Below are 21,606 nucleotides of genomic sequence, written 5' to 3' on the forward strand. Positions count from 1 at the left end.
TCTCCATTTTTAATATTTAGATCTATTATCCATTTAGAATATATTCTTGGTTATGGTGTAAGAAATTGGATATATTTTATATTTTTCAATGTAATTATCTACTTCAAAATATTTTTTGCCACCAATTTCAGATTTCATCTACATTATATAGTGTATTCTCATCATTTGGGTGTTTTAAATTTTTTTTTCAATTGATCTACCACTTTATAAGCCAATACCACAATGTTTTTAGTTATAGAGTATTATACTATGTTTTAATATCTGATTGGGCTAGCTCCTACTTACACACAGGTGCTCTTTGTTTTTTGTTTTGTTTTTTTGTTTTTTTTTAAGATTTTATTTATTCATTTGAGAGAGAGAGAGAGCCAGCCAGCAAGAGAGGGAACACAAGCAGGGGGAGTGGGAGAGGAAGAAGCAGGCTCCCAGTGGAGGAGCCTGTCACGGGGCTTGATCCCATAACGCCGGGATCATGCCCTGAGCTGAAGGCAGATGCTTAATGACTGAGCCACCCAGGCACCCCACACAGGTGCTCTTTGAATCCAGATTTTGAATCCAGGTTACTTGTCTTTCTTGTTAATGATCTATTAGCTTGTGACCGAGCTCTTACCAGATATACTACCTCGTCTGACCATGAAAATTCTTTTTTTAAAGATTTTATTATTTTTTTTTTAATTTATTTGACAGAGATAGAGACAGCCAGCGAGAGAGGGAACACAAGCAGGGGGAGTGGGAGAGGAAGAAGCAGGCTCATAGCGGAGGAGCCTGATGTGGGGCTCGATCCCATAACGCCGGGATCACGCCCTGAGCCCAAGGCAGACACTTAACCTCTGTGCCACCCAAGCGCCCCATGACCATGAAAATTTAAGCTTGAGCTAAAGTGATTAAAGAAAATTTGGACTCTCTTGTCTCAAGCCCTAAGAGGGTGTTCACAAGCAAAATGAAGGAAAAAGAAGTAGAAATAAGATTTAAAGTATGATTTAGCTTAATGATCTCTTGTCTATCTTATAGGAAGCAGCAATCAGATGTAAAGGACCTATGTGACTCTGACATTCCCCAGTCAAATACTATTAACTTAGTCTAAAATCTTGAGTGGCATTTAATTCCATTGAACATAGAAGATAACTTTGAGAAAGAATTACTAGCATGTAATTAAAAGATACTGCTTGTACTACACCATTTAGTAAATCTATATTGAACTACTTCAATTTATTGGTGGCTTTGAGAGCATGTATTAATACAGTAAATAAAACTCATGCCACATTGAACTATATATAGTTCATATATTAGGTATATAAACTATATACTATCTATTGGATGATATATCAGGTATATAAGATACACCTAATATATTACCACCAAGACACGTTTTTTTCTGGACTCTAAGTATTTCTTCCTTCTGAGACCGCTGAATCAATGCGGTCTCCATAATGTCTCCTCAGAGATGTCTCTATTAGAATTTCATTTCCGCTAAAGGTGTGGATATCTGATGCTGGGAATTAAAAAAAAAAAAATAAGGAAGAATATGGAAAACAAACCCCTTTAAAATCAAGGCAATTCCAAGCTTTTCCCAGCTCTTCATAGTTTCTATTCTTGCTTCCTTTTCTAGTACACATGGACCTTATATAAATAATTAAAATTATATAATCTAAACAATTAAAATGATATGTGAATACCATATTAGCTTTTTTTGTTCTGATTTTACTTCCTACTACTGTAGAATTTTCCTAGGGTGAATTTGCACCATTTTAATTTCAGAACTGTTTTCAGAGGGGCGCCTGGGTGGCTCAGGCATTAAGCGTCTGCCTTCGGCTCAGGGCATGATCCTGGTGTTCTCGGATCGAGCCCCACATCGGGCTCCTCTGCTGAGAGCCTGCTTCTTCCTCTCCCACTCCCCCTGCTTGCATTCCCTCTCTCACTGGCTGTCTCTCTCTCTGTCAAATAAATAAATAAAATCTTAAAAAAAAAAAAAAAAGAATTGTTTTCAGAGCTTCTCCTATCATGGCACGACTGCCATGTCCTAAGATCAAGTTTTGTGTAACCACTGTGAACCTTATAATTAAACCTAATATTATCAAAACAGCTTTTTTTGTTCATCTAAGGGTTGAAAACATGTTCAATGCCCTTATTATTAAAACTACTTAAAGTACCTGAAATAGTCCTGAACACCATCCATAATAGTTGTATTTCTCCCATTTCAAAATAAATAATTTCCAGGTTTTGTAAGGTTGTCCCATTTCTTAGTTACATTCTCCTTCACCTTTATTCAATCCATTCTCTTGAATCTTTGTTTGGATCAATAAAATCCAAGGCTAAGTAGAAGATAGCCTTATATTTATTTTCCAACCTAATATTTTTAATGTTTCCCCAGGATATTTATACTCTAGAAAGGATTGAAGCAATTTTCTTAGCTTCTAATTCACTATTCATGAGTAATTTGAGGACTCTGGAAAACAGTTAGCTATCAGTTGTTCTAATTTCTTCCATTGACTCTTTTTTTTTTTCAGTTCTTCATGTAATTGGAGTTGTTTTTCATAGAACCGTGAAAATTATGTTATGAAAATGATTACCTAAAATTTAAATCCTCTCAAGAATTTACATTTGGCCAAACTGTATGGGAAGAATGTTTAGGTATGAATTCAACAATAGCCTCCAAAATAAGAGAGTATCACACTGACTCTTGATTTCATATTATGGATATTTCTCTCTGTGGAGTAGGCTGCCTTACTTTGATTGAATCCAGTGATACTGCTAATGTGTAAAAACATTCTGTCAACTCAGAGCCACTGTGTAAGCCGACTTACTTTTTTAAGGTAATTATATTCACTGATAGCCTTAACAGGATACAGAGCCATGCCAGATAGAAAGTAATACAGTAATAAACATTTACAGAAAAAAAAAATCCATGAAAAATCAGTTGGGCTTGACTCCTGAAGGCCATCCCCAGGAGATGGGTTTTGGTATCTGGAGTTTAATTCTGATCCCATGGAACTGGACTGTTACTTATGACTTGGGCCATTTTTAGAATCGTTGATCAGCATTTCCCAACAAATTATTCGGCAACAATTATGTTAACATTTAATGTGTTTTGATTATAACAAATTGCAGAAAACCAAAATGTTCTCAAGCATATTTATAGAAACATTTCTACAAGTGACTCAGAGTCCAATTTGTGTGTATGTGTGTGTGTGTGTGTGCGCATGTGTGTATGTACTTAACAAGTTAAACCCTCAAATAGCGGCAATTATTTATTAGGATTCTAAAGTATGGACGAAAGAGCTAAATATTGCTGCATTTGGCTGATAGGCACTTTAGAAAAATAAATAGCTTTGGAGGAATAGGCTGAAAAATTGCTTCAAATTTTAAGGTAAATGAAGGTTAAGTCTAAACTAAACACATCGCACACATGCACAATCAGGTTTCTGAAAAGATAAAGGTCAAAATAATTGCAATACTTAAAACAGGCATGTCTTTTTCTTTTTTGGCTGATGATGCTTAGTTCTTAGTAAATATTAAAGCAACTGATACAATTTTCTATTAAACAACACATTTTTATGAAAGTAATATCTATTTCATTAGATTAGGTGAATAGGTACTGCAAAGTTGTCATACATTTAAGCCAGAATTTTAACCTTAAACTGAATCTAAGATGCTTTTAAAAAGGTTCATTTCACAATGCCATTTAAATTTCCACACCTAGATTTTGAGCTTATGGTATTTTTAGAAAGAAATGGTCATGTAAATTCTCAAGGCTTAAAAGAGAATTACAAATCTAAAGATTTTAATTGCAATTACAAATCTAGAGTTACTCCTAACATGTCTCCTACTTCATTATTTTGCCCTCAGCAAGTATGAATTAACCATGAGCAAAGAATATTAGAGACAATTAATATATGGCCTTCTCAAGCAATTATCAGTGCATTTGACCTTTTATTTTATGTTTAAATTACCCTAGAGATATCTACGCTTATCTTATCCTATTTTGTACCCATGATACTATTTTTACCTAGTAGTTGTCAGATTAATAGCATAATAATGTGAAATAGCATCATAATTATGCTACAAATTAGCAGTTGGAGGTAACTAGCAGTTAAATAGTTTTGCAGGTTGAAGACTTAGTCTTTGGACATGTTAAGTTTGTGATGTTTAGTTGAATGTGGCCAACCAATTTCCACGAAAAAAATTGATGAGGTAATCCCTGCTTCCTCTCATCACTCATCTCTTTGCTTAAACAAATCCTCTCAGTGAGTTGTTCTGTTACACTCCATACGCTTACCTTTGTCTAATTCCATCATAGAAATTAGCACTATTTGAAATTACATTATTTATTTCCTTCTCAGAACCTAGAACAATCTTTGGAACATAATAAGAATGCAGTAAATATTTGTTAAATAGATGAATGAATAAATTTAAATATCACTTCAATTAACATCATCTATTTGCTTGCAAGAGGACTTTTTCCTCAAATCTAGAGTTTGTCCACAAGTCACAGTCAACTCTTTAGGCAAGAGTACGGCTATTGCTCTCTAAAGTGGACTGTTGGCTTGAGATGTGTGTGTGTGTGTGTGTGTGTGTGTGTTTCAGAGCAAAGAAAATGGGCCATTTGTAATATACAGTGTTAATTATGTTACCACTTTTTGGCAGGTTTAATCAAGTTTCTACATTCTAATAGCAAGATTACATAGTAAATAAGCACACTCAATGGAAAGATATTTTTCACAGTAAATTGGCAAACATCATACATTCCATTTCTGATATATATATATATATATATATGGTTTTACAAAAGAGATGCTTGCAAATTTTAGTTTTGCTTTCTTAAAAAAGATAATCATTAAAATTTGCTAACTCTATGTACTCCTTAATGAGAAGGAACAAACCATTAATAGCATGGTGAGTTATAGGGAAGTTTTGGGGAATTTTAGGCTTATAACTGAAAATTTAACTCATATGGTCATATCCTTTATAATCATATCTACATGTAAACTAACAAAAACTTTGCTTTGTTTTTGAATTATCATCCAGCTCAGAAGTTATAAATTGTCTAACCCATGCAAGAAAAGAAACCTAACATGGTTTCTTTAAGAACATAGATTGCTAATATTAACACAAAATATAGTAAAAATTGCAAAAAAAAAAAGAATTTCCTCAAAACTAAGCACTTCTTCAGGGATTATTTACCTACAAAATTTTGTGTAGATGCATATTTTTATTTCTCCTGAGTAAACACACACAAGAAAGATTGCTAGGTAATATGATAAATATATGGTTAACTGTAGTATACATAATAAAACTGTTTTTCAAAGTAATAGTAACTTTTGCACTTTTCATCAACAGTGCTTGAGGGCTATACTTGCTCTGCCTCCTCACCAGCATGTAATGGTATATTATGGTTTTAATCATATTTTCCTGAGTGACTAATGATGTTATGGCCATTTTATTTACATTCTTATTTGCTATCTCTATATGTTTTTTAATAAAGTATTCAATTATTTTGTTCATTTGTATTGCATTGCTTATCCTCTTATCATTGAGGTATGTTAGTTCTTTGTATATTCTGGGTACACTGTAAGTTTGTTTTTGGATATGCATTTTATTTCCATTTTCTTAACAGTGTCTTTCAAAAAGCAGGCAAGATTAATCTGATCATTGTGTAATATCTAATTTTAAATTTTATTTTATGTTTTTGTGTCCTACCTAAGAAAGCTTTGGTTTTCCCAAAGTCTCAGTATATTCTCAGAAGTTTTCTTCTTGAATTCTTTTGGCTTTAATTTAGTTCTAGTTCTAAGCTGAGGATAGATTTTAATTTTAAACGTGTTGTAAATGTTTAAATTTTATGTCATTTTTTCATATAGATGCCCAATGTTTGTAGTACCAATTTATTAACTAAACTATCCTTTGTCCTTTGAATTGTCTTACCGATTTTGTTGGAAATTAATTGACCAGATATGTGTGGATCTATTTTTTTACTTTCTATTCTGTGCCATTGGTCTATGTGTCTTTGTTTTACAAGATACCACACCATCTTTATTACTGTTGCTTCATATTAAATGTGAAGTCAGAAGTGAGAGGCCTCCAAATCCTTAAATTATTTTCCAAATTGAATTGTCTATTTCCCTTGTCTTTCCAAATAAACTGTTTTCAATTTTCACGCACACCAAATCCTAAAAGGATTATGATTGGGATTACACTAAAGCCAAACATCACTTTGGAGGGAATTAATATCTTGACAAATTGTGTCTTTCAATCCATAAACACTATATAACTCCCCATTTATTGAATGTTTTTAAAAAGATTTATTTATTTATTAGAGAGAGAGTACGAGCTGGGAGAGAAGGAGAGAGAGAGAATCTCAAGCAGATCCCTGCTGAGGATGGAGACTGGTGTGGGCTGGATCTCACAACCCTGAAATCATGAACTGAGCTGAAATCAAGAGTCAGATGCTTAACCAACTGAGCTAATCAGGCACCCCTCCATTTATTTAATTTCTAAAAACTTTTCTCATACTTGGTTATGTTCTCCAAATTTGCATGTGTTCTGTCTCTACTTTTATTTGAATTTCCAATTCAAATAATATTCTCAAATCTCTTGTGACTTTCTCTTTGACCCATAGGTAATTTACAAGTTTATTAACTTCCAAATATCAGAGATATTTCATATATTTTTCTATTACTCATTTAAAATTTGATTGATAGAAAAACACCTTGCAAAATTTCAAGTCTTTTAAATTTGTCAAAGTTTGTTTTATGGCTCAGAGAATATGGGCTCTCTTAACAAATATTCCACGTATTCTTGAAAAGAATATGTGTTTGGTGGTTGGTAGTAGTATTCAAATCTTCTATATATGGACCGTCCTCAACTTACAATGAGGTTATAACTCAATAATCTCATCATAAATTTAAAATATTGTAAGTAGAAAATACACCTTACCTACCAAACATCACAAATTAGCCTTGCCTACCTGAAACATGCTCAGGACACTTACATTAGCCTACTGTTGGACAAAATCATTTAACAGAAAGCTTATTTTATAATAAAGTGTTGAAAATCTCATGTACTTTATTAAATACCATACTGGAAGTGAAAAAAACAGAATTGTTGTATGGGTACAGACTGGTTTTATCACTTGTTTACCTTTATAATCACTGAGAGCTGCTACTAATTGACGCTACCCAGCAACATGAGTATCATCTGCATATCATTAGCCTGGGAAAATATCAAAATTTAAAATTCTAAGCATGATTTGTACTGAACGTGTATTGCTTTGGCTAAAGCCAAAACATTGTTAAGTCAGACCATCATAAGTTGGGAACTACCTATACCTGAGATTTTCTGTCCATTTACTCTGTTGTTTAATAAGAGTAGAATATTGACTTTTCAACTATAATTGTAGATTTGTCTACTCCTTTCAATTCCATTGTTTTGTATTTCAAGTATTTTAAAGCCCTGTTGTTAGGTGCATACATGTTGAAAATTGTCATCTCAGTGAACTCACCACTTTATCATTATATAATGTCTTTGCCTATCCTTGACAATATTTCTTATTCTGAAGTCTACTTTATTTGACAATATATCCATGTCAGCTTTCTTTTGATTAGTGTTTGAATAGTATGCCTTTTGCATATTTTTACTTTCAAAGTGCCCATATCTTGATATCTAGAATGTTTTGTGTACATAGCATATAGTTAGATCCTCATTTTAAATTGAATCAATTTCTGCATCTTAGACCTTTTATACTTGGAGGTTTTAAGCCATTTATATCTAATTTAATTATCGATATGGTTATATTTATATTTGTCATCATGCTAGTTGTTTCTATCTTATCTGTCTCTTTTCTTTTTATTTTGCTCTTATACCCTATTTGCTTTTATTGCAATTGAGCCCATTCTTTACTGCTTCTCTCCATGTTTTTGGTATATAGTGTCACACTTTACATCCTTTTATTTTGTAAGTCTGTTGACTGATTTTTATCTATACATTTATTTTTATAGCTTTTATGCTTCCTACTTTCCTTACTTTTGTGTTTGTTCTTTCCTTTCCACTCAAGGAGTCCCCTTTAACATTTCTCATTGGTCTGGTTGGTGGTCATGAACTCCTTTAGCTTTTGTTTTTCTGAGAAACTCTTTATCTCTCTTCCTATTCTGAATGATATCCTTGCTGGATAGAATATTCTTGGCTGCAGATTTTTTTCCTTTCGGCACTTTGAATATATTATGCCACTTTCTTCTGGCCCACCAAGTTTCTGCTAAAAAATCCACAGATAGTCTTATGGGATTTCCCTTGTATGTAACTGTATTCTTTTGCTAGTTTTATTAAAATTCTCTCTTTATCACTACTCTGCGCCATTTTAATTACTATATATTGGTGTGGACTTCCTTGGGTTGATTTTGTTGGGGGATCTCTGTGCCAGCTAGACCCTGATATCTGTTTTGTTCCCTAAATTCAGGAAATTTTCAGCTATTATTTCTTCAAGTATATTTTCTCCCCCCTTTTCTCTCTTCTGGAATCCCTATGATGCAAATGTTCTTACGCTTAATACAGTCACTGAGTTTTCTAAGTCTATTCTCATTTTGCATATTTTTTCTCTCACGTGCTCAACTTGGTTACTTTCCATTACTCTGTCTTCCATGTCATTAATTCATTCTTCTGTTTCCTCTAGGAAGCTATTTATGCCATCTAGCATATTTTTAATTTCACCCGTGTTCTTCATCTCTAACTGGTTCTTTTTTAATGTTTTCAATCGCTTTGTTAGGATTTCACTGAGATCCTCCACTCTTCTTAATTCCATTGAGTATTTTTATGAACATTACTTGTGTCTCTATCATGCATATTACTTATATCCATTACACTTAGGTTTCTTGCTGTGGTCTTGTCCTATTCTTTCAAAAGAGACATATTCCTCTGTCTCCTTATTTCATCTCTCTATCTGTTTTCATATGTTAGGCAAGTCAGCTACATCTCCTGTTCTTGAAAGCTTCATAAAGAAGAGGTTCTGTGGTGCCCTGTAGTGCAGTGTCCCTTGCACTTTAGAGGGGTCTTCTATGTATGTTGCATATGCCCTGCTATTGAGTCCTGGCCACTTTTCCCATCAGTCATCCGCAGAAGCTCTCTGTGTATTGTGGGCCATGTTTTGTCCCCAGCCACTATGGGATGCACAGTTTTAAAAGGTGTGCCAGTCTGCTTGTGAAATGTGACCTGCCACTTCCACTGCCTGGACCAGGACTGCATGCATGGAGTGTTCACTTTAACAAGGTGTACTTCAGACTTCTGCAGGACCCACCACCACTGTTGCTGGGACCAAAGTCCCACAAAATGCATGGGTTGGCAAAGTTTGCACTGGTATTCTGGGGAAGGGGAACCATAACACCTGGACTGAAGCAAATGTGACTGGGAAGGGTGGGCCTGCCAAAGCACAGGGGAGCAGGCTTGGTGTAAGTATGTTAGGTAGTGAATGTGGGTGCCACCTTGGTTCCCACAGGTGGCTGTGTGTTTATGCTGAGGGACAGAGGAGGGAGATGGCATCTAACATCTCCTTTGTTCCTGGAGAGGTTCCTCCATTAACTGTACCCTGGGACATATTCTGAAGTGCCTAAATAACTCTCCCTCCTGTGTACCCCCAGCATTTTTCAAACTGTTGTTATAAATCCTTGGGCTCTTTATCATGCTGTCTCTTTAAGGGTAGGGACTCAGCTTCCTCTTGCACTCTGGGCTGTTCAAGAGCTGAGCCCTTTGATTTTCTCAAGTTCCAGGCTTTAAGTGTCACTGGTTGTAAGCACTCTCAAAACTCAGGCCCTCTAGTTTTCAAAGCCAGTTGTTATAGGGATGTATCTTCCCCATGCAGCCTCCCTGGAGTGACAGTCTATTTCTCACCCTTGTCTGTGCCTGCAGCTTCCTCCCTTCTGACCCTGAAGATGACGACAGTTTTGCTTCCTACTATGTCTCCACCCTTCCTATCCTCTTCAGTGTGGCCTCTTCTCTACATTAGTTGTGGAGTTTGTTCTTCCAGACTTTGAGTCATTTTTTTTTTTTTTTGGTTCTTTACACTGATGTGAGTGTTAGTTAGTTGTATCCATGGGATGAGGTGAGCTTAACATCCTCTTACTTGGCCATCTTGGCCACCCCTCCCTCACTGTAATTTGTATCTATGTTTTTCTATTTGTATTTTTGTTTTCTATATCTTTGTTTTTCTATATTTGTATCTTTTTTCTATGGTGGTCTTCAAAATGTTCTCTAACTTCTATTTTCAGCAGTCTGAATACAATATGTTTAGAGTTTTGTTGTTGTTGCATTTATCCTTTTTATGGTACTCTGAATTTTGAGAGTTTAATGTCTTTCATCATTTTTAAAAAATTTGTAGCCATTATCTCTTCAAGTATTTTTTTCTGTCACCTTTACTCTTTTCCTCTGGATCTTCAATTACATACACATTAGATTGTTTGATATTTTCTCACAGTTCTTGTGTGGTTAGCTCTTTTTCATTGTGTTTTAAACCTTGGTTTGCATTGTTTTCTTATGTCTTTTAGTTTTGATAGCTTGTTTTTTTGGTTTGTTTTTAAGATTTTATTCATTTGAGAAAGAAAGTGAGAGAGGGCATGAATGGGGAGGAGGTACAGAGGGAAAGGGAGAAGCAGACTCCCCCCTGAACAGGGAGCCCAACATGGGGCTCAATCCCAGGACCCATAAGATCAGACCTGAACAGAAGGCAGATGCTTAAACAATTGAGCCACTGAGGTGCCCCTTGATAACTTGTATTAACATATCTCCAAATCCATTTATTATTTTTGAGCTGTCTTAAATCTATGTATGAGCCATAAAAGGAATGACTTATTTCTGATACTTTATTAAATTTTAACATTTTCATTTGACACTTTCTTATAATTTCCATCTCTTCCAACTCTCCATTTATCCATATTGTTTATATTAGCCTATTAATCACCATTATTTTAAGCCCTTGTCTAATAATTCCTGCACCTGGGTCATTTCCATGTCTTATTATGTTTATTATTTTGTTCTCAATTGACACTTTTTTAACCCCAATTTTTTGTATGTATTTAATTTCTTATTAAGTCTTCAATATCATTTGTAGTATAGTAGAGACTTAAGTAAATTATATTTATGCCTGAAAATAGGAATACCTCTCCTTTCAGGCAGTCACTGTGGTGGTTTACATCAGTTTACTCTGGAGCAGACACCAGTTTCATTTCGTTTCTTGTCTTTTCTTTTCGTCTTTCTTTCTTTCTTTCTTTCTTTCTTTCTTTCTTTCTTTCTTTCAATATGATTAATGTATATTTATTTGAGAGAGAGAGAGAGAGTGTGCACACATGTGAGCACAAGCAGGCAGAGTGTCAGATAGAGGGAGAGGGAGAAGCAAGCTCTCCACTAAGCAGGGAGCCTGACACAGAGCTGGATCCCAGGACCCTGGGATCATGACATGAGCTGATGTCAGATGCTTAACTGGCTGAGCCACCCAGGTACCCTGACACCAGTTTCTTAATAATTATTTTATAATAAATAATGTACCAGTCCTGCTTTCTACAGACATTACCCCTGGTGTGGTGAGATGAAAGCCAGATGGGAAACCCTCCTAGGGCCTAGCCAAACACTTCATATGTGAAAGGTGGAGAATGACAGACTATCTCCATTTATATGCAGTAAGAGACAGGAGTCCCCCTCCCCCCCAAAAAAAGAATAAAAAAATAGCTTTTGCCTCTTCAGGATGAAATAGAAAGAACCTTGTATTCTTACTCCTACCTTGTGGACTGTAAATACATTTTTTCATGGGCCAGGTAAGTCGCAGATGTCTCTAGCTTTCCTAATAGAAAGATAATTCTGATATTTATATAATATACTATTAGAAAAGCAAATACCTAGGGAGCAAACACTAGGCTCCCTGGCATTTTGGGGCTTAACCTAGTGACCCAGTCTAGGCTATAACCATTTGTCTTTCTGGGAATATGAGATGTTTTATCATCCTTTTGGATAAGAACAATAAAATAGAAAAATGGCTACTGGCTTAATTCTAATGGTATAGGAAAAGTTAAATGCTCCCAGGGGAAGTGAAAGCAATATTTCCTATTTTTAGATCATATTTCCCTGTCTCAGAAGAGTAAAGTGTTTTTACAGAACCACTGAGAAAAACCATGAAAGTTTCATTTCTGAACAGGCTGTCACTGGTTCCATACTGTCATACTAGCCCATTTGGACTTCAGCATATTTTTAAATGGTTCTCTCATTTTTTCTTACCTACTTCTGGGGTAGTTGGTGCCTACGATTCTGTGCTCTGCCACAGATGTACCAGACTACATGTTTCATCTCTACTTGAAGATGTCTGTCCCCCTTTCGACTTAAGAAGTTACTTGGTTGCTCTGAAAAGTAGATCGCTGATGGGTTCAATTAATGTTCGAATTTTGTACTATCCTCAGATTCTTCTCATTGTTAGGTCAAGTGCTGAAATTTTCTTCTTTTTTTCTTTCTTTAAAAATTATGTGTTTTTTTTAGCTTCTATCCAGTGGAAGCAGAATATAATCTAGTATTTACACTTTGGTGTTTGGCTTCTTTTACTCAATTATGTTTATAAAATTTATACATGTTGTTTCATAGGGTAGAAGTCCATTCTTATTACTAGTATTACATAGTATTCTGTATTAATATTCTATAATTTATTTATGTATTCTACAGTTGAAGGATGTTTGAATAGTATCCAATTTGGAGCTATTATAAAAAAGTTGCTATGAATATTTTTATGCAGATATTTTTGTGGAAACATACAAATTTTGCAATGATAATGCCTTGACAAAAGTAGATATATGTTTACTTTAGTAAGTAATCTAAATAGTTTTACAAAGTGATAATAGAAACTTACATACTTAATGCCAAGAGTGATATTTCAGTTCTTTTAAATCTTTGCCAACATTGATAATGTTGGCCTTTTAAAAGTTAATGTGAATTATTAATATTAACTATTACTCAGTAATAATTGCGAAATGGTCTCAGTTTGAGTTTATGCATTGATTATAGAGTTAGAACTGGAATAAAATTTTGCTCCAATTTATAAATTCTAATTCAGTTGTTTTTTTTTTTTAAGGCACCTTGTCCTACCCGATATTACCTTTGACCTTTGACATAGTTGAAAGAGATGAAGTGAGTCAATCTGATTTCTTTAGTGCTTATATTTTTAAAAGATGAGGAAGGGTTTAGAATAACAAATGAAATAGAAAATAAAATTTGCAGACTGGTTCTAGATTTTAAACTGTTTCTTCATTTCTATGAATGTAATATAGGAATATTTCTATTTATAATGTAATTCTAGTTTGTGTCATCCAGTAATACTTCCCAAATGGGATATGAACTTTTATTTAGAAGGAGTTATTCAGAGTATGTATATGTGCTCTGCACATAGTTGAAATAAAGTCCTTTTAAAGTCAATGTGTCAAGGTTGTGCCAACACGTTTTTTAGAAAGCAGGTAAAAATGGATTAGTTTTCCTTTTTTAATGGATTTGTCATGTAACTAAACTATTGGCTTGAGCTTATGTGTGGCAGTTACCTTATCAGTGCAAGAATAATATGCTAATATTTGAATTTAATCACATGCAAGAATTTTTTCTTCTAATTTCATATCCAATACTAAAGCACAGAGAAATAAAAATACATAAATGTTTTTCTTTAGTTTAAAGATTAATCAAGTATAGGGGCACCTGGGTGGTTCAGTCGTTAAGCATCTGCCTTCAGCTCAGGGCATGATCCTGGGGTCCTGGGATCAAGCCCCACATTGGGGGCTCCCTGCTCTGTTGGGAGCCTCCTTCTTCCTCTCCCACTCCCGCTGCTTATGTTCCCTCTGTCACTGGCTGTCTCTCTGTCAAATAAATAAATGAAATCTTAAAAAAAAAAAAAAGATTAGTCAAGTATACACAAAACATACTATATTATATGTAATAGGAAAAAAGAAAAATAAGTTAAACTATCAAAAGGAAAGCAGCCTCTAAGCTAAGGTATGTTTGGATTCTTTCTCCATATTAGTAATAGCAAGATGTCCTTCATGTCAAGGATTCATCAGATAAATGATGAATGCCTGATATTTGGTGAATTTGACATTTAGAAAGGAAAAAATAGAGGTCTTGGGGCCTTGTTCTAGTCTCTAGGATTGAAATAACATGCACAAAATATATCCATCCCCTGACTAGCCATAGCTTGTTATTAACTGATAGTGTATAGATGAAACATTGGTTACATTGTGAGGAGTCAGATGAAGTGCATGATAGAAAAGCCAAGAACAATAATCCATGTTAATATATATCTCTTTTCAAACTTCATCCCGTATTTTAATATTATAAGAAAAAAGAACAACATTGTTTTCCAAAGTAGTAGTACTTAATCATTAGTGATATGTCCCATGTAAAAAATTAACCTATATACATCATATATCTATGATATATAAGATTATATATATAATCTTAAAAATTAACCTATATATATATCATATACATAGGATAAAAAAGATTATATAATCTTGTCATAACTTCCCAATATGTTAATGTGAGCATCTCATCCTACTGCAGGTAATACAAAATTCATTCTCCATTTTACCATTTTTGCAAGAGGCTCTAAAATTAAAAAATATATATATTTATTTACAAGACATGTAGAGAAATGTGTGGTCTATTGAGAGAGATAGGATAAGTGATGAACTTTAAAGTAATTAGGAAGGGTAACCCAAACTCGGGGGAAAGGCTTGGGGAGTTGGGGACAAGTAGGAGCCAAAATGAAGGTGAAGATGCTGAGTCTGAACCCAGACAACTATGTCTGAGAAACCAAGATGTACTTACAAAGAGTTCCAAAAAACTACGATCCTAACTTACATCCTTTTGAGGCCGCACAAGAATACGTAAGAGCTTTAAATGCTACCAACTGGAATGGGTATTTGCAAAACCATTCCTTGCTTCTCTGGATGGTCACCGAGATGGAGTCAATTGCTTGGCAAAAGCATCCAAAGATCCTGGCTACTGTCCTTCTTGGGGCATGTGTGATGGAGAAATTAGAATTTGGAACTTGTCTGAGTGAAAATATATCTGTACAATACAAGCACGTGAAGGTTTTGTATGAGGAATATGTACTTACTTTTGTCGGACTTCTTTTTTTACTGTTGGTAATAATAAAAACTGTGAAGCAGTGGAAAATGGAAGAACAAGGCTATGGAGAAGAGGAGGAACTATTGCATACAGTATTAAGAAAGACATTGTATATGGGAATTGATCTTCACTGGATAGAAGCTGTTTTGCCAGATGTGGACAGCAGGTAGACATTTGGGATGAACAAAGAACAAGTCCTATATGTTCAGTGACCTGGGGATTCAACAGTATATAAATAGTGTTAAATTTAACCTAATGGAGACATTTCTCTTGGGACGTTGTGCTTGTAACAGGAATATAGTACTATATGATATGAGGCAGGCTACTCCCCCTGAAAAAGGTCATCTTAGATATGAGAACAAAAACAGTTTGTTGGAACGCTAAGGAAGCTTTCATTTTTACTACAGCAAATGAAGAGATTCCAACTTGTATACTTTTGATATGCATTCACTGGACGCTTCTGTAACGATACATATGGATCATGTATCTGCAGTGCTTGATGTGGATTACTCTCCCACTGGGAAAGAGTTTGTGTCTGCTAGTTTTGATAAATCTACTTGTGTCTTTCCTGTGGACGAAAGTAGAAGCAGGGAAGTCTATCACACAAAGAGAATGCAACATGTTATCTGTGTAAAATGGACTTCTGACAACAAATATATTATGTGTGGATCTGATGAAATGAACATTCATCTATGGAAAGCTAATGCTTCTGAAAAATTGGGTGTGCTTACATCATGAGAAAAAGCAGCCAAAGATTATAACCAGAAGTTGAAGGAGAAATTTCAACATCATCCTCATATAGAATGCATTGCTTGTCACCGGCATCTACCAAAATCTGTCTACAGCCAGATCCAGGAACAGCGGATCATGAAGGAAGCTCACCAACGAAAGCAGGTGAATCTTCTCAAACATAGCAAGCCTGGATCTGTGTCAATTGTGTCAGAGAAGAAGAAACACATAGCAGCCATTGTGAAATAATACTTGGTATTCCTACCAATCCTGATGTATAATTATTTGCTACATTTCTATGTGTGGAATCTGCAAATAAAGTACTGGCTCTAGAATAATAAAAATAAATGAAAATAAAATAAGAAAACAACAAAATAGAAAAAAAACACAAAATGTAGTAGACAATTTACCTTTGAGTAGTAAAATGGCACTCAAGGTCTGTGTTTGCAACATCAATTATTATTAAATAGGAAATATTTTAAATTACTCCTTAATGATTTATGATCAGGACAATATCTGATAAGAGTATATATTCATTTTTATTGACTAGTGTATCTGTAAAAACATGTAGTACAGGGAACAAAAAGAAAATCTATAATTTTCATAAAAGTGTCAGACTCATATTTAATTTACTAAAATATAAAATGGAAAAGAAGTAACTAGGGATAGATTTTCAGTAATAATGAACTGAAGAAGATCACTTCAGAAACTATCCGCAAGTGAAAGATTTGTGTTTCAGCATTAAACAGATGCTCTGTGCAAGAACAGTTCTAGGTGATGGAGAAACCATGCACAAGGCAGATAGATTCCTTTCTTGGAGTTCATATTCTTAAGGAGGAATGACAAATAATAAGCAGGCAAACAAGAAAATACCATATAATCAGGACAGAGAAGTGTCTTACTAACCCAGTAGAGGAGCAGTGGAATATAGCTATTGGACTGGATATCAGAAATACTTTTGAAATAAAATTGATAGGCTTTTGTACATAGATATATACAGATTCAAATAAATAGAGTCACATAATGTGGTATGTGTGTGCATATTTCATAGACACAAGTAAAGAGACATAATTGAGTGATTAAATTCTGTTGCTTTCAAAGTTATTTATATCCTTTCCCAAGCTCTATAGACAGAGAAAACATGTGAAACAACTTGTGGGGTGGTTCATCTACCTAAGCATTTAGATGCTGCCTTACTTCATTGTCCAAGCAAATGCCTTCATTATTCCAATAGAAAAGCTTATTCTTGGGTCGCCTGGGTGGCACAACGGTTAAGCATCTGCCTTCGGCTCAGGGCGTGATCCTGGCGTTATGGGATCGAGCCCCACATCAGGCTCCTCTGCTATGAGCCTGCTTCTTCCTCTCCCACTCCCCCTGCTTGTGTTCCCTCTCTCGCTGGCTGTCTCTATCTCTGTCGAATAAATAATATTAAAAAAAAAAAGAAAAGAAAAGCTTATTCTTTGTGATCATAATAAAGAGAGGTGGAGAGTTCTGTTTAGCACATGAAGTAAAAAGGAAAATATGAGGTAGAACATTTTTAAGAGTCACTGCATGGTCAAATTCAAAAAATTAGCCACATCATTAATTATTTGCTGATATCCCAGCCATGCATGAATACCTTAATTTTCAAAAACCAACTAGGGGGACTTATGACTATCTGAACAGTGGTCAGTGTAGCAAATTATGTTTTTTTTCTCTTTTTCACCTTAATATCTACCTCTGCTTCCTTCCTGTCTCTTCCACTCTTCCTCATTATATGTTTTTCTTCCTCTTTGTGTGTCTGAGTATATGTGTATCTCTCCCTTTACATCTCCTCTCTTCATTTTTATCTTTCTCTTCTTTCTCTCCCCTTCTCTGTATTCCATAACATCATTAAGTTCATGATTTTGGTCATCTTGTATTCATTTATTTCTTCATTTCCCATCCTGCTTCCTCCCAACTTCCGTTTCTCATATACCCATCCTCTGTCTATATCATCCATGTATGTGTGTATGTATAAATGCCCTTATCTGTATTAATAAAGAAATGGACATCTGACTCAATCATTGTGCAATAATTAAATAACCCAATGTATATAGTTCCTAATGTTTGTGCATGCAACATGTGCAAACATGTACAAACAAAAAAAGTGCATGTATACACTTACTCAGCTATAGATGTTCTGCTTAATACTAACTTTTGTGTGAATGTTTATTTTTCATAGTGGTTTCTATAGTATCCCTTGCTAATGTATAATAATGGGAAAGTAAGCTACGTATCTGAAGTAGTCACTTTGGCTTTCCTAGAATGTGAGGTCTCATTCTACTTCCATTCCCACAATCCACCCATGTGCTTATATGAAACAACTACGGGATTTTTCTTTCATCTGAGTGTAGTATACTTGTCTCCATGACCCATTCTGATGTGTTGTGCCCTTCTTTTTTCTATGAAGAATTATGTTTTATGTTTGTAGAAACTGAGTTTGCCTGAGGAATTTCCTCAAGGATGTTTATATAGGGAGATAATTGCCTTAATTCTATCCCTAGGAACAAGCAAGGCATCAAAGGTCCTGACCTGGAAGAGGCAACTGAGAGGTTCTGGACAGGGAACAATTCCAGGCCACCCTCTGGTGGGCAGACATGGAGCTAAGAAAAGGAGTTTTCAGAAAACAAAGATAAATTACAGAAGCAAATAAAATTTAAATTACCATCACTTCAGTAGGCAGAGGAGAAAATTCAGGAGTGTGTCAGATTACCATAGCGAGCCTGGCCTATCTACCTAGACAAGCAAAGACTCTGGGAGCAAGCCTAGAGAAGTCCTGGAGGTGGGATGCAGAATCTGAATGCTCATTCACTGGTGTTCAGGATCCTCTGATCCCCTTACCCACAAGTGGGAAGGGATTGGAAAGGACAATGAGCTTGTTTAGATGGAAGTACCATTTGCAAGGGAATAGACACATGATAAAAGTTTGCTTTATGACACCAATAGTGACGACAAAGAATGTTTCACATCACATCACTGAGTTGCAGAGGGTCAAAAAAGATCCTACTAACAAAACATGAAAGGCAACTATCAAAGTTCAAATGAAGTTTTACTTCAGCGGAAATAAAACAAGTAAATAAAAGTTGTCACCAGTCACCAGCTCAAATTCCAGGCAATTTCAATAGTCAAATATCTAGCAACAGTGAAGGTAATGAAGACAGTCTTACCCATATGGCATAGATAGGTAGTACCAAATATTTGAAATCTTTATTTTGGAATTAGGAGAAAAATTAATTCCATCTGAGTGTACCTCTTAGCAATTACTACCAATAAAATTCTGTAATTCTTACCTAAACTTTTAGAGTTCAGGAAATAGTAGATAATTTGTTTGGAAATAACTGACTGCTAACTGAAATACAAAGTGTATGTAAAAATGCAATTAAAAAAAAATCATTTCCATGATACAAATGTAGATGTTGATGAAAAATCTGGCCTGGTTTCACTGTTATTTAGGTTTTGTCAGCAATTCCTATGATCAGCTGTTAATCATGGAATTTTACTTAATTTTCTTTTAAAAACACACAGTATTTTTCATAGTATATTCTTTGTCATTCATGCCAAGGAAAAAAAAAAGAACAATTATGAGCAGCATTAGGGAGTGATTACAGTTTGTCCAACCATCACAGGACCTGGATATCTGCCAGTAACACAAAGTACTTTTCTACCTATGGCTTTCACCATAGGATCTCCAAAGCACTTTATGAGCCAAAGAAATAGTGTGACACCCCATCCAATCAGTCACCCCTGAGCCCTACTGGTGTACACATTTATGAGAGTGCAAATTGCACACTGGTGGACGATGCCTGATATGTGGAAAACACATTCGGACCAGTAGGCATTTAGACACCTGAGTCCTGAAAGCAAAAATTACCTAGTAAATGCTGTTGGGAAAGCTACTGCCTACATTTTAAGTAGAATTGATTCACATAAATACGAAACAGTCTCATTTCAAGTTATTGGTGTACAATTTAAGAAGTTTAAGTCCTAAGTGGTTTAGGGCAAAAATCCTCATTTTCGATTTTAGCAGCTTTAAATGCATGGACCATGTCTTTTGCTGAGTGTAAATCCCTGTGGTGTGGAGATTGGCATCCAGGGTATAGTTAGCACAGGGTAGTTGATGAAACTAGATCTTCCTGTAGCTAAGACCTGACAAAAGTTTCAGGCTTTTGATTTTTGGATTTAACAGGAGAGGTTTCCTAATAAAGAATTGTTGCCCTGGGTAATTGTGAAAGTCTGGGATTGATGGTCATCAGGAAACAGTTTAAACTTTGTTGACAGGTGGTTAATTTGATCTGAAGTTGGTGAATCAGTATGCAAATGTTCTCAATAGGCCAAAGTGTAGAGCAAGAAATAGTTGTTATAATGTTGCTTTTCCCCTAATTTATTTCTTACTTATAAATATAGCTAAAATATATATTAATGCAAAAGAATAATCTATAGTCAGGTTTATTTTAATAAGAATACAAATATGAGAAAATTAATAGAAGAATCCCTAGCTCTCTGTTTCTCAAACCTCAGATCCTGACACTTAACTGCCTTCATTCATAAGAGATGATTGTTTTTTAATTCACAGAGGTAATAGAATCCACAAGACTAGAACTTTAACAACTCGCTGCTGCCCACAGACCCTATAATCTTTAAAAACTTTCAGAATTGTGGTAAAATACATGCAACATAAAATTTACCATCTTAGCCATTTTAAAGTGTGCAGTTCAGTAATCCAGGTACATTTGCATTATTGTGCAATTATCACCACCATCCATCTCCAAATTTCTTCTCATCTTGAAATAAAACTCTACCCATTAAAAGGTAATGCTCCACCACCACCTTCCCTAAGCTCTGGCAACTGCAATTCTATTTTCTGATTCTCTGAATTTGTCTGCTACAGGTATCTCACATAAGTGTAATCATAGAATACTGGCTTACTTCATTTAGCACAAGATCTTCAAGGATCATCCAGGGTGAAGCGTGTGGCATATTTTTCCTCCTTTCTAAGGCTGAATTGTATGTATATACCCCTTTCGTTTATTCATCATCCAGTGTGGAACTTAGGTTGCTTCCGCCTTTTGGCTATTGTGATTAATTCTTCTATAAACATGGGTGTACAAAATATCCATTCAAGACTCTCGTTTTCAATTCTTTGGGGTATATGCCCAGAAGTGGAATTGCAAGATCATAAGGTAATTCTATTTTTAATATTTTTGAGGTAACTGCCATACTACTTTCCATTGCAGCTGCATAGTTTTATTTTTTTTAATTTTTATTATGTTATGTTAGCCACCATACAGTACATCATTAGTTTTTGATGTAGTGTTCCATGATTCATTGTTGCATATAGCACCCAGTGCTCCATGCAATATGTGCCCTCCTTAATACCCATCACTGGCCTATGCAAATCCCCCACTCCCCACCCCTCTGAAACTCTCAATTTGTTTTCCAGAGTCCACAGTCTCTCATGGTTCATTCCCCCTTCTGTTTACCCCCCCTTCATTCTTCCGTTCCTTCTCCTACCGATCTCCCTGCTATGCCTTATGTTCCATAAATGAGTGAAACCATATGATAATTGCCATTCTCTGCTTGGGTTATTTCACTTAGCATAATTTCCTCCAGTCCCAACCCTGTTGCTGCAAACGTTGGGTAATCGTTCTTTCTGATGGCTGAGTAATATTCCATTGTATATATGGACCACATCTTTATCCATTCATCTGTTGAAGGGCATCTAGCTCCTTCCAT

General features: G+C 35.1%; 1 pseudogene; it reads left to right on the top strand.

Moving 5' to 3' along the window:
- Positions 1–14,756: 14,756 nt before the first annotated feature.
- Positions 14,757–16,101, top strand: LOC123793069 (DDB1- and CUL4-associated factor 13 pseudogene; annotated as a pseudogene).
- Positions 16,102–21,606: the final 5,505 nt, after the last annotated feature.

This window comes from Ursus americanus, chromosome 13 (genome assembly GCF_024610735.1).
Source record: "Ursus americanus isolate L20-20 chromosome 13, mUrsAme1.1.p, whole genome shotgun sequence".
In the NCBI taxonomy this organism is placed as follows: Eukaryota; Metazoa; Chordata; class Mammalia; order Carnivora; family Ursidae; genus Ursus; species Ursus americanus.